Source organism: Eucalyptus grandis, chromosome 4 (assembly GCF_016545825.1).
Source record: "Eucalyptus grandis isolate ANBG69807.140 chromosome 4, ASM1654582v1, whole genome shotgun sequence".
NCBI lineage: Eukaryota > Viridiplantae > Streptophyta > Magnoliopsida > Myrtales > Myrtaceae > Eucalyptus > Eucalyptus grandis.
Genome location: NC_052615.1, coordinates 30,296,476 through 30,309,040, shown reverse-complemented (window position 1 = coordinate 30,309,040; position 12,565 = coordinate 30,296,476).

The window sequence follows — 12,565 nt, the reverse complement described above, 5'->3', positions numbered from 1 at the left end:
ATTCTGTAGACCAGTCCAAACATACTACACTTGGACTTAACCTTGAACACCTCTTCAATGGACAAATATGCCAGTTTCATGCTCCACGATTGGCTTCACCAATTGGTCTGCACAAATGGATTTTACAATCTCTAGTCTAAGGACTTAATAATGAGATACGCATAGATATTACAGGAGCATTAGTCTTCGAAATATTCACATCGACCAACATACGCAAGTCCATAAATGCATGTATTCCCTATTCATTCTGTGATCATGGATCATGTCATTTCTCAACAAGGAGAGAAAAAACCTCGTATAGAAATGGCCATGCATAATCTTTTCATGGCGTCCTTTAATAATTTCATATCCATCAAGATTTTGCTTGATATCACGCATTAGATTGAGCTATAGTTTACCCTGTACTCATCACGCTTTTTAGAAGGTGTTTATTCTGCACGCCATCGGTCAAGCTTTAATATATCTTCCACCAGCGTATTAGGAAATTGGCACATCCACGAGTGAGATCTATCTAGAAATTAAGTTGACATTCCATAGATAAATAAATTGTCACTGTCAATCTGGGAACGCCTGAGCTGTAGTGAAGTCACTCGTTTTCTTATAACAGCCTAGATCATAGGACTTTTGCTTTATGTAAGGACAGTATTTATGGCCCAAACAGAGCAACTCAATCACTGTGGGATTTTCAGGGCGCGTTTGGTAACGATTCTTTTCGGGAATAGATTCTTACCAGGAATGATTATTTTTTATTCTATTATTGGGAACTGATTATGAGTAAAAGAACGCGTTTGATAACTATCCAAAATTTCTAATTTTGTAATAGAATTGTGTTTGGTACGTCTTTCATTGATTTTATTCCAAATTAATTTCTTTTAATTTTTAAATAATTTTTTTACTTTTTTTTTTTCTTTTTTCCTTTTTCCTTTTTCTTCTATTCTTCTTCTTCTTCTTGTGGCCGGTTGCCGATCCAAACCGGCCACACGAGGGCCGGTGACCTCACCAGAGCGTTGCCGGCCCTCAACAAGGCCAACCCTCGTCGACCGAGCCTCACCGGTGGCCAGGCCGACCTCGCCAGGGCTGGGCAAGGCCTACTTGGCTACCGGTGGGGCTAGGTTGCCGGGGGCTTGCGAGGCTTGTACCACTTGGCGGGCTAGGCGTCACGAGGTTTGCCCAACCCAGACGAGGCCAGCCTCGTTGAACCTCGAGCTCCTGCTGGCTCGGCCCCGGGCGGGCGGCAAGTGGGGGTGGACGGCGGTTGCGAGATGGCCAAAGGGAAAAAAAGAAGAGTTGGTTTTTTGATTCTCAGATTTGTTTCCAAAACAAAAAATCAACTTTTTTTTTTTCTTGATTCCACTCTCAATCTATTTAAACAAAAATTTTACCAAACGCGATTCTCAGCCCATACGATTAAGAACAAAAAATCGGAATTTAGCCATGTTTGGATGGTTACCAAACGGGGCCTTAGTGATGAACATTGTCCACCATTACAATGAGCACTAAAAACCATAAACTATGCCACTTGTAAAACTTTAAATGTTTCGCCTGTTCATTACTCAAAATATAAAACTGCAATAATGCTCGTCCTTTCAATCATGAGCAAAGATGTTCGCTTTTCTTTGGTTCCCCGCTAGAACACAAAAATAATAATAATAATAATAATAATAATGAATCAACAAAAGATGAGAAACAAACTGAGACCGAGCAAAATCATTTTATGATTGCGTCTTCTTTGCTTTTATCTCTCTTTTAGTGCTAAAGTCTATTTTTTGGGCTGAAGTGACCATGATTGATAGAGGAAGAGCCATATACTCTAGATGAGAGTACTGGGTGGGACACAAATGAGGCAGATAAAGACAGTATCTGAATTTGAAGTGGCATTGACTCATAAGAGACCTAAGCATTCCAACAGAAGTATTAGAGGTGAGCGCAATGTTTTCGGCGATCAGAATGAGGAGCTCTGCAAGCTGACGCTGGGTCGGTGGTGAAAGTGGTTGAGTGACTTCCAGGAGTCCAGGAAGCCGTTGTGTATGTCCAAGTAAGTTGGTCCGCGTCCTTGCTGCACTGTAGCTTTTGGTGCGGTTGCAAGGATGTTTTTTCCTGTTCCACAGGATGCATTACAATGTTCTCAGGATGCCAATATAAATGTAACACAATTTCTACTGAGAGTGAAATATTCAACGACCAATCTTGTGTTGTCAGATTATTAATCTCAGAAGAATCATTCATTAGCAACAAAAGCTGCAAATGTTTTACTGGATATTTTAGAGAACAAGTTTTAACTAGTTCAATCCTACTACTACAACAAGTTGTCAAACCTTTTAGTAGAATACTGCAGTGTTTTCATAAGTACATAATATCTGGAAGAGCCGCAGCCTTCACAAGCGCTTTTTGACTTCTTCAGTCTTTCCACCTAAATAAACATTTCTGAAGATTTTGACAGGAGATGAGTGAGAGATCAGTCAGGTATATCGGATCCGCATCAATGGGATGACTAGCACCTCTTGTTCTTCCACGGTTGAATCAGCTTTACTAGCGGTTGGGGGTGTGTGGAAGGTCCAGGTGGCTTTATTAATGTATGAAACAAAAGTCTATTTCAACTTGAGCATCTTAAACTACAACAACTTGCTAAAGCCATTGAACATACTGGATTTGAGGCCACTTTTTTCAGTACAGGAAAAGATATTAGCAAGAGCTCAAAGTTGAGGGCATCCAAACATAACCTTTCTCGTACAATGAAAGTCGTCCAAAATTCTCTCCAGGCACTTCACGGGTTCAATCCATGGATACAGAGCAGGCAATGAATAAAATCTCCATATGCTGTAAAGCGGATTTGACAGTACTGGGGAACCTCATCAAAGTGATTGAGTGGATGGGGTCCGGCCATTTCAAGGCGAGTATATCTCTTGAAGGAGAACGAGAAAGGAAAGTTCATAAGTAACAAGAAACCGAGGGATACTGCAGATCTTTTCTACGGTCGTCATGTATATTCCCAGGATTAACTGTGTATAAGATGCCAAAGTTGTCAACATGCTGACTTTTGGAGAAACTTTGAGATGAATCCTGTCTACTCCAGTACAATTCATCATTGGAGGAGATTTTATACCAGGGTTTTCAAAGTGCTGCACCCGTTTCTTCTAAAATGGATGTTCTAATTGCTTTAGGGATGAATGCTGCATATTTATACTGTGTTTACTCGTTGCTGAGATCTGTGACTTCTCAAAGTTTCAAGAGCATGGATTTCTTTGACACAAGTTGAATGCTTATCTCAGTCATACTCTTAGGGAAGTATCTAGAGGATTTCTTCCCTATTATCTGAAAAAACCAAAAGTACTTACATATTTCTCTCCGTGGATTTTATTTAACCGTTTCACTTTTAGGGAATTAAATGATAAAGCAAAAGTCAGCAAACAAGAAATGAAGTTTTCCCAAATCCCAGTAAGATGTCTTTTCTGCTGAGATCAAAAAAGATATGATAAGTCATGAAACAGGACTTGTAACAGAATAAGGTCTTTTTGACTGAACCCAACCGATTTTTTCAGACATCACCTGTATAATTCAGCAGCTACCTAGGCTAGGCCTGTGTTTGATTGCCATAGTGATTTGAACAAATATGATCAGCAAATTTTACCCCATTAAACTGGTAAAGATTGAACAGAGAATCACTAAACCTTGATATTTAACAGCACCAAAGAAACAAAAAAGGGAAGAAGAAGAGGAAGAGAGAGAGAGAGAGAGAGAGAGAGGGAGGGAGGGAGAGGAGAGAGAAGACTTCAATTGTTCTGCCAGATGGATTGGGTACGTTTATGGTACCTGAGTGTGCGAACAAAATTACGGTGTCATCTTAATTAAATCCAAAATGATATAACACGCCGTAAGACTAATTTATGATATTAGGACGAATGGTGTTTCAAGATACAATACTGAGAAAAGCTGGGATTGTAGTACACCCATCATCAAACTGACTAATCTTCGGCTAAGTCAAAAACCCAAAAGACAAGTCAATAAAAATCAGATTTTTCAAAATTTCACGTAGCAAAAATCACTCCATATAGCACCAAGCGCTTTTTAACATCACACAAGCTAACGAGAAAGTTGCCGCTGCACAGTAAGCCGATTTTAACCAGGCATGGATGAAAACCAAGAGTAGTCCATGCAAAGCAGCTCATGAAGCTCTACAAACTCTGCGTCTGTGCATGATTTAATCTCCAACCGAACAAATGGATTCAGAAAGTAGAAGAAGTTCAGAAGGGTTTCAGAACTTACGCCTTTGACTGGGAAGATATGATTGCGTAGAAGAACCAACGCATTTTTACCAGCTGAGCTCTCCGGTATGTATTGAAGAATGGTTAACTGAAGACCTGAAGAGAAGATGACGAGAAAACGATGGAGAGAGCTACGAAATGGAGGATCTTTAAGGACAAACTGTGGCGGACAGAAAATTCAATAAGTATACCTTGCTCATTTTAGTGAAAACAAAAGTAAACAAAATGATAACCAGATAACCAGCCTATCTTTTATTCTGAAATTATCTGCAAATAGAACTTAGAACGATATCTACTTCTTTCAAATGAAACAAGAAGAAGAGAACTCAATTTTCTAGAAGAGTACTTCATGTTTCACATATATCTTGCAACCTGAGAATAAGGTATGGCGCATATTTCTTCACAACAGATCCGGCCCACTGCTTCCGGCCTCCCCCTCGATGGGTACGTGTTGAAGGAATGACGGCGGGTGTTGTCCTCTTCACCTTCGAACAAGAGCCTGACAAGCTTCCAAGTTGGAGCCGCGGGGCCCCTTGGACTCTGGTGGGAGCTCGTCTCATGCTACGCCCTTGGGCCTGCGCTGCTGCGCATGAGGAGTTTCCCACCACTTTACCATGGTGGGGAACTCCATACATTTTATACGGAAAAATACCAACAAAAAATAAAAAAAAATAAAACATATTATATTGATATTAATTAAATCTAAACTTTTTAATTGAACCAATTTAATCCTAAAATTTTTATATTGGCATATTTTGACCGGTTAAAACGTGAACGTTGGCCAATGGCAAACGGACGTTGACATTAGTGAGCATGGTCCGGGTTGGTCGGGCCACCCCCAACTCCTAGGGCCAACTGCATGCTGGTCTTCGGCCTGATTTTTGAATCGAGGACCGACCCTATTAGTGCAGGACTAAGGACCGGACCGACCCAATAGGTTCGGTCCGGTTCGCATCAACCCGGGGCCGATGTGATAATTTTTTTTCTGCCTTATTTTTTATGCTTTCTAAAAAGCAACCTACAAATTCAAATTACACATCCATCGACAATACAGATTGTGCAATTAAACTATAAATACCAATACATATTTAGCAAATCTAAGATGACACAATAATAAAAATTTCATACCTACTAACCGCTCATCGAGATATAGGACAAGATGGAAAGTTCTTGTAATCATCTATCTTTAATATTCATAATCACGTAGAGTTCACTCAGCCAAAAATGAGCTGGAGATAAGTCGACTCGACGAGGCATGTGATCAAGTGTGGGTGATTCCACCGGATCGCACACCTTGCCTCGATTGGCCTTTGACCGACTTTTCTATCGGGGTACCCTGTGTTCATATTTGAAAACCTTGAGATTACCCCGACAACTGAAAGTCTGTGTTTCAAAGATATACATTGTGGCTTAAGATGATCAACCACAGGTCAAATGCATGAAAATTTCTAAAGGCTACCCGGTAGGCTGGGCCACGCTAGTATCGTGCCAAGGTGAAATTAACCGTGGAATTGGAGATCGAATTCAGAAATTTGAAGTCTAGGTGTCACAAATCATTTAGAATGTTGACTCATCTTTGGAAAAATTTTCATGCAAGCCGAGTTTTTTGGCAAAATAATCAAAGTATAGTTAATTTGGTTCAAAAATTGGTGCCCGCTTTTGGTGGTATTTTAGATCAAAAATGGTTCTATGGTAATGTGGGCAACTATGTGAATTGAAGGGTAATGACATTGATTATTATTTTACGGACTTTTAACTTGGTTCAATTAGAAGAAAATTGAATAATGTGATATACAAAATTTAAAAAATTGGTATGCCTCGTGGAAAAGGAAATTGGACCCATTGGAGAATTGTTGTGGGAGATTTGAAGTTGTGGAATGTGAGGCAGCTTATGTCATGGTTGGGGCCAAAGCAAATGGGGTGTTGACAAGTGTCGAATGCTCATTGGTCCCCAAAAACCACCTCTCACTTCACTTCATCTTCAACCTTGGGACTTCTTGGACTTGGGGAGAAAAAGCTGGGAGACCAGCCTGCCGACCCCTTTTCGTGCGACGCCAACCGCCCGCTCGACCGCACGCTACTCGTCGTCGGAGTCGCTCACTGCGCCGTCGCCAGCCCGCCGCTCTCTGCCTTCCTCTCTTTCCCCCTGCTGGCATCGACCTCCCGCTTCTTCTTCTTTATGCTGTTCGAGACCCACCAGAAACCAGGGAAACAAACGTGGCCAGCGCGCCACTCGCCGCCGCCCTTTTACCTGGACCACTCGCCACCTTTGTCTCCTACTACCCCGCCGCTCGCCAACCAGCTCGCCTCTCCGCTCCGCCTCAGCCCGCGTCTCTAGCACTAAGTCCGACGTCTCAGCAGCTTCCCGCCGCCATCGCAGTCGCCGCCGTGAGCCACCATCGGCCGCCGCCTGAGCTACCGTCGCCTCTCTCCGCCATTCCCGTACCCGACCAGCGGCAAACCGACCCCTTCGTCCAGCCGTGAACAATAGCCAGAAAAATGGTATGGCAACTCGGTTTTGGCCCGTTTTGGCCGACTTCCCAAGCCCGGATGCTCAGCCCGCCTTGAGGAAAATCAATCCTCACGTCGCCCCGTCGTTTTGGTCCGCTCGCTCTAATCTGGTGAGTTTAGCTCATCAAATCTTGATTAGACGGTTAATGATGCCTAAGTGTGCTTAGTCTAAGTTAAATAAGTTTAGGTGATTAGATTAGTTTATTTGGTTGAGGATTAGATTAGGGTGTTTAATTAAGTTAAAGTGTGTTTAGTTTAAAGTTGAGTAGGTTTATTTTAATATAAGCCTTGATGTGACATAAATGAATTTACTTTTGATTTATTTAAATACCTCGAAATTATTAAATAATTTAATAATATATTATTATTATTATTCAGAAATTATTAAAAATGCTATTATTTAATTATTTTCGGAATAAATTTAATTATTTATTAAATTCGAAAATTTTGTTTGGACCTAAATTCTCGACTTTCGTGGCCTGGCCGCTACTGTAGTCGCATTTTGAAATTGATGGTTGGATATTATAAATTGAGTGTGGATCGTGAAAAATGGATATTATTATTTAATTAATTTTCGAATAAATTTAACTATTTAATAAATTTCGAAAATTATTTTGGGACCTTATTTTCTTAGAATTTCGTGCTAATCGCCACTGTGCATTTACAATTTGAATTTGATGAATGGATGTGACAAATGGAGTGTGATTGCGATAAATAGGAATTCTTTTATAAAATCTCCAAGTGTCAAAATTGGATGGAAGAACGACCGTATTTGATCACCTACTAAAGGTTGTGTCCAGTGAGGCCGTAATTGACCACCTATTAGAGGTTGTGCCCAGTGGGGCCGTGATTGACCACCTATTAGAGGTTATCACCACGTGTGTGCCACCTATTAGAGTTATGCCCAAGCAAGGCGTGATTGACCACCTATTAAAGGTTGTGCCTGGTGGGGCCAAAGGTGATTGATTGACCTCCTATTAAGGTCATGTGCCAATGGGGCGTGATTGACCACCTATTGGGAGGTCATGCCCATCGGGCGAGATCTACCACCTAATTAAAGCGTCGTGGCAGTGGGGCCGTGATTGCTGCTGGTTGTTAAACCTTCCTGTAGGGTCGTGATTGGGAGCAGCGATTGATTTTGCTAAGAATGACATGTAATGGGTCGTAGTCGATTGATCGAGACGACCCAAGTGGTTGAATTGTTGATAATGTGATTGTGCCATAGTTGTTTGGTTATCATAATTGCACGTGGTTGAATTATAAGTAACCGGCTCAACCCTCTGAGATGAAGACTAATGCGAGGTAAGTCTTTTGTGTGATGTGGCTAAGCCACTCGGGGCATAGTTTCTTTCTAATAAGTGGTTTGGGGTTGAATTTGCTGAGACAATGTCTCATCCCCCGGTTGTGGGATTAAATTTCAGGTCCCCGTGGACGGAGCGACCAGATGGCTTTGGTTGGCTTTGAGGAGTTGCGGTGAAGTCATAAGGATTGGAGAACATATCCGACTTGTAGGTCATAGGACCAATTCCTTTAAGACCCGGTCTTTTGTAGACTTTTGGCCGTAGACCTCTGTTTGTTATTCTGTTGAATTATGAAAGTGTTATGTTGTGAATTTGCTTCCTGCTTTTCTATCCCGTATATCATTGTCAGGGGTTTTATAATACGTTCTGCTTGCGCAATAATAAATGAATGGGGGGTTGGCTTACACTACCTGGGAATGTCAGCATTTACATGACCATGGTGGGATGTTGGCGCACTTTTTCGAGGTTCGGGCGTGACAAGATAGTTGTGTGGTATGATGGTGAACAACTTGTAGTACATAAGGAATCGAAAATAGTCAATACTTATGATGGATAAAGAAAATCCAAAATGAGTAATGATAAAGCATGAGGAGTTAAACTTCAAATCTCTTGTCTTGTAGAAAACTATATAACCTTTAGTGCTGCTTGCTCGAAAAATCATATTTAGAAGAGACGACGAAAAAGAAGAGTTGGCTGAAAACGAGAAACGAATAATCGAATAAAAGTTTTCTAGCTACAAGTTGACTCACACCGCATTCAAGCGGGCGTTTGGCCAAATGACCCTAATATATTAAGCTGAAAAATAGAGCCGTGATTAGTTGTTCAAGCTCTTTTGGCCTAAAAATAGGCCTTGTAAAGCTTTGCATCAAACTTAATTTAAGCTGTTCCTTGACTTTCAAAGTAGTTAGATAGACTAGTAAAACCAACATATGGTCCCAAAGTTTGACGGTGATCATATGCGAGTTCAAATCAAGTCAGTTAACAATCACATGATGAGTTGTACCTCCTTAGTTAAGACAAAGCCACACATTTCGACTTTTTCCAAAGTCAATAACGCTGTAGGCAGAATCTTGTTCTTTATTAGGACATAAGGTTCGGGAAAGATGGAGGGTAGAGACTGATGTGATCTGGTTGGTGTTCTTGTCCTAAAGGAGTACTTGTTTTTACCACATTGTTCTTCTTTTCATCTTATGTATACCTTTGCGCACGATCACAGGTCTTTCTCAATTCTCTTTTCGAACACAGAATCAGAATCTTCAGAGAGAGAAAAGAGGTCCCCAAGTGGATAAACCCTAGTTTTCATCCACCAACTCAGCAGATGCCTCCAAGATAAAGACACGCAGAAAAAATTCCCATGGTTGAAAAGAACTTGTTTCAACAATGAGTTAAAGAAAAAAAATGAGAGGATAAAGTACATTTTGGTATCCATGAATTGATTAGTAAATAGTTCCAAATTATGAACCTAGCTAGTGTTGACAAGATAATGGGGAGATGGGATTTAATTGCTAAAGGATGGAAGAAATACTCGGTTTAAAAAATAAAATTGCCCGTAAAATGGAGGATAGTCATACAAATATCAAAAGCCATGAAAATATGAAAATAAAGGATATAGTAGATATAACGTGAAGCCGTACAAAGGACGCGTTGCCTCTGTTACGTATGGAAAGAATCTTATTCATTTGTATGCAGCCTCTGTTCTCCAGTGCAAATGCAACAGTCCTTATCCACGTTGCAATGATCAAGAGTTCCCTAAGAATCCTTGTGAAAATAGCCAAAGATCTAAAGAAAATTCTCTCTCTCTCTCTCTCTCGTATGCAAGTCCAAACCCTACGATGAACATCTATATAAGCGTCCCTCATGAAGCGCTTAAGCAATCCACACAACACAAGAAATCCTAATATCACATTCCAACCTTCAAGAGCTCACTTTGCTCTCTCTTTAGCTATTACCACTTTCTGGAATTCACTTTAGTCGACGTTCTAGAGTTCCTGACATCTCGAAGCTTTTTCTCAATGGAGGATCTGGTGGCGAAGATGATCTACGAGAAGCCTGTGGTGATCTTAATCAAGTCGCTTCTTTACGAAATGGGGGAACCCAACGGTCCACAACCTAGACGAGATTCCGACAGGCAAAGGAGATCGAGCAGGCCCTCGTGAGACGCGGGTGCAGCCTAGCGGTCCCCGCCGTGTTCATCCGCGGTCAGCTTTTCGGTAGGGACAGTTGTGGCTGATGCCGGTTAGGGTTTTTTGGGAAGTGGGTCTTAAGGTTTCTAGCTGGATGGATCGGCATGAAAAAGGATAACAAGATGTGGGATGTTGTTTATGGTGTATATAGAGTGAGTGTTAAAAGATGTACATATGAAAATAGATTTTAAAGAGTTGTTGTGGCGAAAACTCATGATAGACCTCGGTGCATGGGCCTCGTTAGTCAGTCCTCGCGTTCGGGTCCTCAAGGCCGAGCTTGAGACCCCGTGTCCCTCCCCAAATCTCCAGTGGTTAGGCCTGGGGCACTGGACCCTGCGTTGAGACCTAGCGGCCGAGTTCGGATCCGGTTGCTTGGATTGGGACCCCGATGGTCAGGTTCAGGTCCCCCTAAAGGCTGAGTCTAGGATCTTGACGTCTGTGCTTGGATCCCTAGCAATCGGGGTCCAAGTCTCCAAGAACCCAAAACTTAGGACTTGAGGTTGTACTCCACTTTTTTTCAAACGTCTATTTTTAATTTACTTGTAATATTTAAGAAAATGACCTTCAAAATACAATGAAACGATTAGAATGAATGATCTTTTTTTCCTGAAAATAAGTTCTTTTGCAAATACTTTCCAGCAAAATTCCATCCGAGACAGAGCGTAAATATTCTTCATACACATGACCATTTTAATATTGTACCAAATGCGGAAAATTCTTCCGATGCGGAGTGGTGGCTGTACACGTAAATTGAAGCAACACAAAGTGATGAATAAGATAACTTTTGTCTCGTTTTTCCAAAAGAAAGAATATATCCAATCACTGATTGACACTGCATTTTATCTTTTATTGCGTTAATACCATGCAAAGGCATTGTAATAGCTGCGAATTTCAACGTGATACCAATCCAAAGTTCATAGCGATCATCCATGCACTACGTAATTATGAATCTTCAGCCGCAGCCTCCTTTTTCCAAAATATCAACGTGTCGCGAAGAAAGGGTCATGACCCAACTTATATGTCTCATTTAGTTTTTAGCCGACCCTAATAAATTAGTGACAAATCATCATTTAAAATTTTCATAAGGTTGATTGAAACTAAAATCGAATAATATCCTAATGTTGTGGTAAAATTTTGGGAAAATCCAAGCCATTTAAGGAGCATTGATCCCAACTCGGCATTACCTCTAAATCCGTCCTTTTCCTTGACGAAAACGAGGGTTGCAACACAACGTATGTCCACATTTTTTTTTATAATTAAAAAGGCTAATTAAAGCTATAAGAAAGAAAAATGATCATATCACGTCCTCCTCGTTTTCTCTTAAATGGACCTTTTCAATCTATCTATTGGAAGTTTGTTTGAAAATAAACAAAATGTGTTCTTCCTTATCCTACATAGGAAAGTTAGGAGGAAATAGGTCAATTTATAAATGTAAGCCTTCTTTAGTGTGTTTAAAAGAAAAGGTTTGGTGTGGGCTAAACCCTACAATACCCACATGCAGGTGCGCGAATAATTGCACGATGTTGGCATACTTATGGCACCTTGACGGCCCCCGATCCGTTAGGGTCGCCACAATTCGCTTACCTTTCACTTTCCCTATTAACATGTTACTCTAATACCATTTCAATTGCAACGGGTCCATACAACCATGGGGGTTTATATATATATTGATAGGTCCTTACGCAATTCATAAAACAGAAGCACATCCATCAACTCCTTCCCTATATTCAGAAAACGATGCACACCAACTAAACATTTTATATAAGTTAAAACCGTATACTTTTATTTACATAACTTGATGGACATCATTAGTTGATACATCAAAATGCCATAGTCTTTCTATACTTGGCTATATTTCAAAAAGATGACCGACATCTCTTCCAACAAGCCATATACTTAAAGTCCATCGATCGTGTCGGCGTCCAAAAGTTCCTTCATCTGCTGTCCTCCTCCTCGGCGGCCATATCCAACCACTCGGTCCATCTACTGGTGGCGGTGGCGGCAAAGGTATGTTGTTTAGTCTGAAATGTTAGTCCCCAAACGGGGTGAGTACAACCACTCAGCAGTAAAAGATTCATCAAGCTATATCAAGCATTACTATTAATATCCAGATTCAAGTATGGTAGACAAAATAGGCAATCCATGAATGAGTATGCATCAAACCATATAACTCTTCGATGCAAATGACTAGTGCATTTCCAATTAATAAGATGCATCGTGTCCAGCCACACAAGTCCCGATCATGGGGCCAAACTGTGATGACACGTCCCATTCCATGCCATACAATTTAGTCCCATAACCAGACCAC